Consider the following 6,300-nt stretch of genomic DNA (forward strand, 5'->3'; position numbering starts at 1 on the left):
AAAAAACACAATACTTTTAATTTGTTCAAAATAATTTTTATTTGTATCAAAAAATATTAGATATTTATGTGTAACATAAAAATAAAGAAAACAAAATAATAAAGAAAATTTGGAAGAAACGCTATGTAATTCCTTATACCTATAGCATAAATGTAAAAAATAAATGTTTTGTTCTTAATAATAATATAATAAATTAACATTAATGTAATAAAATACGAAAACGAAAGTAACTACATAATACTAAAGAAAATGAAAATAACATAAAAATGGATTCATAAATTTACGTTTAAAAAAACAATTTGATTTACTTTTTCACCTTTTAGTCTGTTTCGTCCAGTTTTAGAGAATACTCTTTCACTTGGAACGGATGTCCCAACAACGCACAGTTTTCTCATGGCTAGGTCGTAGAAACGTGGATGAACAGATTTGCGTTCTTTCCACCATATGAGTGGGTCTGCGGTTCACAATAAAAGTGGTTCCTGCATATGTTTTTCAACTTCAGTGAGACTGGAAGCTTTTGGGTTACTACCACTAACTAGTTTTGATACGTTTTGTTCGAAATCTTGCCATATTTTAGATGATGGTTTAGGTTCCTCGGCACAAGTTTCATTGGGTTCTATATTTGTACTTTTATCTTCCGTTTATTTGGGCAAGTTTGTAATATAACGCTTTATATTCTCTTTTGTAGCCTCAAAACAGGTTTTGCTGGTAAATCCATGATTTTTGAATCTAGGATCTAGAAAAGTAGCTTCGGAAAAAACTTTGTTTTGTTCTATATTGCTGAATCTCTTATTAAGGAATGCTAACAGCGACTGGCCCAAACAACGAACTAATTCTGGTAAATCCGGATTGCTGTTTAAATAGTTTGCACAATACTTTTTTAGACCGAAACTGAGCAAAATTATTTTGGATGCTGTAACATTCTTTTCACTACTAATCTCTTCTGTGACATCTTTGAAGACACCCAAAAGGTCAAATTTTTTAAGGTTGGATAGTTAATGGCAATTGTTGAAATTAAAGATTCTCTAGTCTCCAAAATCCTCTTAAACATATCATATGTTGAGTTCCATCTGGTAATTACATCCTGTTTGAGATTTAATACTGAATTTCCCATTTGTTCCTGCATTGATTTTAGGAGAGCGGTTGCCTTTGGACTTCTTTTGAAAAATTCTACTATCTTCTTCACTTTGGTTTGGATTTCCTTTATTTCTTCCATTGCAGTTTGAACCATCAAATTTAGTGTGTGAGCGAGGTAGGGTACATGTCTGTCTTATGGCAGCAACTATATTGGCAGCATTGTCAGCAGTAACTGCTTCAATTTTTTCAAAAATTTCCTATTTTCGAGCTATTGTTTAATGCTCGCCTGCCAAATTGTCTGCTGTATGACTATCAGAATAATTGTAGCATTCTAACAGAAATGTTAAATTTTCATGATCCTCATTTATTCCATGAGCTGTTACCGAAACATAATTTTCATTTGCCACCGACGTCCAGCTATCTGTGGTCAAACAAATAGCGTTGGATGATTTAAGGTTATAAACCACTTCTTCTTTTTTCATTTTATACATTTGCGGTATAACAACTTTGGAAACAGTTTTTCTTGAAGGCATCTGGTAACTTGGATTCAATGCTGTTATGATTTTTTTTAAATTTTGACTCTATTTGAAACGGCAGATAATCTTTCACAATTGTTCTCACTAACAACTCGTTAAATTCATTTGTTTTTTTAGTGCTAATTGGCTTGGGAAAATATTGTGTTACTTTTGAATTCTCTTTTTTTTTTATTTGCACTCAACGGGTTTTTTGTAATAATTGTACTTGTTGATGTTGATGGACCTTCATTTATTTCATACGAAACTGTTGAAGTTGTCTTCTAAGTAGGAGTAGGGCTTGGAGTTGAAAACCGGGCATTGTTTATTTTACATACATCTCTTCTGGAACTTTCTTCGTTATATGCATGTATATGCTTACTTTTAAGATGCCTTGTAAGCGTATTAGTAGAACCTTCCTTAATTGATAACATTTGGGTAATTACATTTCGCAGATTCTCTTTCAACAACTTCCTTGAAATAAGACCATACCGAACTTCTTCGTTTTGTGTTATTTTGTACACCACTCACTCCCTTTATTTTGGGCACTGACCACTACTAAAATCTAAAATAGATACGTATTTTTTAAATTAAATAGACTAAATACAGGCAGGTCACGCTACGATTATGTCTGTATCTGTAACACGATTATCACGGTACTAAAACCAACACTAAACAAGGAATATTATTCTTTTTTAACATAATCACGTGACCTAACTACCAAAAAACTAATAAAAACAACCCACACGACCTAGCTAAACAAAAAAGAAAGGCTTTGCTATCGCCGCGCCGCCGGCATAAAACGGCAATAAAATAAAATACCTAAGGGCCATAAATCAAATTTGTTTGTGTGTCGATCCGAGATCCGAGGATCCGACGCGAGTGACGCGAGACGCGACATCGTCGCTCGCGCTGGTTTCGTCGGACGTCGTACAATTGTACGGCTCACATTGAACGGCACAATTTGGTGTACTGTACGATGTGTGCTAGTACAACCAATTGTACTGGTTTTGCCCATCACTACCATGAACAGAGAGTTTACAAATGTGTCTTAAGCTAGCTTCCGGTGAATATGTAGCGGCCAAATTCGCCGCGCTCGCTCTTACTTCAATATAACGTCCGTATCTCCTGAAATTCTTAAAGGATTTTAATAATATTTTTTCCAGATATTAGCAATAAATACCTAGTTCGAATTATGGTGAATTTAAACCTCTACAAAATAAGGTTTCGTAGTGAATTAATTAAGTCAAATGTTAAAGAAATGAAGAAAGCTCTAACTCCCAAAATTCCCAAAGCATTCAGATAAAACTTTCTTCTATAATAGATAAATAGATAATAAATATCTTAACCGATTTTAGATGGTTGCAAATCTCTACAACCGAAATTTGTTAAAAATTATTAAATTGTTTGATGTAAAAAAAATATAATATCTTAAACTCCCAAATCTCTCAAAGTATTTGGTCAAGGACGTACTTGAGCATCGGCGATCCAATGAAGAAACAAATCTGCACATCAAGTTTGACAATGGCAGGCCTGTGATCGCCACAAAAAACTAAATCCTTCCAGCACTTCACACCACCTACGTCTTTGTTATCAAAATGTACGTGGCCTCCGCACCAAGACTGATAAGCTTTATACAGGGATCTCCGTGTGCGACTTTGACATCATTGCCTTCACCGAAACGTGGCTTCAACCAGATATTCTCGACTCTGAATTGTGTCCAGAAACATTTAGAGTGCTCAGATCTGACAGACAGCTGGATAGAGTGGCCAAGCAGGTTGCAGTTTCTCACAACATCCACCTAGAGAGGGTTAACTTGGAAGACATCTTTAACTCCACACCACTTATAGATATTTTAGGTTGTAAGCTCACTTATGGTTATTTTGTATTTTATTTATTTGTAATCTATGTCCCTCCTTGCACAACCGAGAGAGACTTTGAGACCTTGTGTGAAACAATTATGTCACTGGATCTGGTCCACACAAAACGCGTTATGATTGTTGGAGATTTTAATGTTCCGTCTTATCAGACAACCGAAGCCAGCAGTGTCAAGTGCAAGCTTTTGTCCAACCTATGCAAGATCCTTGGTCTTAAGCAGTTTAACAATACTCCAAATGTTAATAATAGGCCTCTTGACTTGTTTTTTTCAAATTTCGACGTCAGTGTTATCAAAAGTATATCACCGCTTATTGACGAAGATTTGCATCATCCTGCTTTGACAATTTCTTTTAAATCGGCTTCCCCTCATAAATATAATCCTTCTATAAGTTCAAATAATTTACAGCAGTTTAACTTCAGAAAAGCAGACTTTCCACTCATGTATAATTTGTTGCTTGATGCAGACTGGTTGTCCGTCTTACAGTCTTCTGACGTTGACAGCGCTTGCAAGGAACTTTACAAAAGACTTGATTCAGCTTTTGCTGCTTCAGCACCTTTAAAACAACGAAGACGACGGCGATTTCCAGTATGGTTTTCAAAACAAATTATTTCTAATATCTTTAAGAAGGAAAAAGCATATCGTGATTATAAATCCTCTCCAACTGAATTTAATTTTTCCAGATACAACAGGCTTCGTCAGACAGTAAAATCTCAATGTTCTCAAGCCGAGGAGAACATTGTCACTGATCCCTCATCGTTTTGGTCTTTTGTTAGAGCTAAGAAAGGTCACTCTTCACTTCCGTCTATCATGTGCGATGCCAATGGTAATTCTTTTCAAGGAACAGAAAATATTGTGCCAGCTTTTGCCAAACTTTTTCAGAATGCCTATAAAGATCCAATCAACCTCGCAGAAACCTATCCTCCTTCTAATTGCTCAGACCTCATTGACATTCTTCCATCAATTACCACTGAGGAAATTATTGCTGCTAGTCGGAGGCTAAGAAACAAGCTGACAGTCGGTCCAGATGGTGTTCCAAGTTTTGTGGCTAAAGACTGCATGTTTGTCCTTTGTCAGCCTTTATGTCATATTTTTAACCTTATTTTGAAAACTGGCAAATTTCCAGCAACTACCGACCTATCTCCATACTTTGCAATTTTTCCAAAACTTTTGAAACTATTGTTTATAACAGAATTCTTCCCCAAGTTCAATCACTACTCTCTATAGATCAGCACGGTTTTATTCCTAAAAGGTCGTGCATCACTAACCTCTGTAATGTGACTCATTTTATTTCTTCAGTTCTCGATAGAAAAAGTCAGGTTGATGTGATGTATACTGATTTCAGTAAGGCTTTCGATCAGATAAATCATAGCATTCTGCTTGAAAAATTAAACAAGCAATTCAACTTCTCAGAAAGGCTAATTTCGTTGCTTTCGTCATATCTTATTGACCGTCTACAGTTTGTTGCCGTGGAAGGTTGCAGATCTAATACTTTTGTTTCAACTTCTGGAGTCCCACAGGGATCCAATCTCAGCCCACTTCTTTTTATCTTTTATATTAATGATCTTATAGAATTGATTTCCTGCCTTAGACTAGCTTATGCTGATGATCTGAAAATATTCTGGTGTATCAATAGTATCTTGGACTGCTTGTTCTTACAAAGTAACTTGGACCTAATTAGGGGGTGGTGCAGTCGAAATCAGTTATGTCTTAATATCTCGAAATGCTGTGTGATCTCCTTTCACCGAACCAAGGATCCTGTTTTGTTTAATTACAATATAGACAATCAAATCCTCTGTAGAAGTACTTCTATTAAAGATCTAGGGGTTGTATTCGAAGATATTTTGTGCCACATATTGAACAGACAGTGACCTCCTCGTTGAAACTTCTGGGTTTTGTCATTCGAAATAGCCGACTCTTTAACAACTCAAACTCAATAAAACTATTGTACTTTTCCTTTGTTAGATCAAGACTAGAATACGGTTCCTTGGTGTGGTGTCCTTTCTATGAATGCCATGTTGGCTACATTGAGAGTGTTCAGAGAAGGGTTTTAAAGTTTCTTATGTTTCGTGAGGATGGAATATATCCTGTTAGGGGACATGATCATGATCTGATGTTAGGTAGATTTAATCTGCAATCTCTGGCCATGAGGAAAACAATTCATTTTGTAACATTCTTATGGAAGTTGGTCAATAATTAAATAAATTCTCCTCCTCTCTTGAACGATATTCAATTTCATGTACCACGATTTGCTTCTAGAGCAAATATCACTTTTGCTTTAGATCGCGCCAGAACTAACATTAAGTTTCAGGATCCCGTATATCAAATGTGCAGAATTTTTAATTCAGTATCATCAACCTGTGACATATTTGTATGCTCCATAAAGGATCTAACCAACAGTTACCATAACTTCTTTTCTCTTCCTTTTTTCCCTTGTCCCATAAATCCCTTTCTTTGTTCATTTCAATGTTAATTTACATCTCCTTTAATTTTGATATATACATGATGTTACTATAGTAATTTAAGTTTTCCTTATTTTTCTTTCTTTTTGTTATTTAATTTATAGTAATTTAATACTTCTTTACACTTTCAAAACATTAATTGTAGATTTTCCGGTAACTGGGCTTTGCCTGTTGAAAATAAACTGCTAAATAAAACTTTTTCTGTAATTAATAAAATAAATAATATTCAATGCAATAATCTAAAATCAATTTAGATATTTATTATCTTTTATAGAAAAAAGTTTTATCCAAATCCTTTCGGAATTTCGTGAGTTAGGGTCTTTTTTCAGGTTTGAGACCACTATAATTCGATTTAGGTATTCATTGTTAATAT

The sequence above is a fragment of the Anthonomus grandis genome, chromosome 5 (assembly GCF_022605725.1).
Source record: "Anthonomus grandis grandis chromosome 5, icAntGran1.3, whole genome shotgun sequence".
Classification (NCBI taxonomy): Eukaryota; Metazoa; Arthropoda; class Insecta; order Coleoptera; family Curculionidae; genus Anthonomus; species Anthonomus grandis.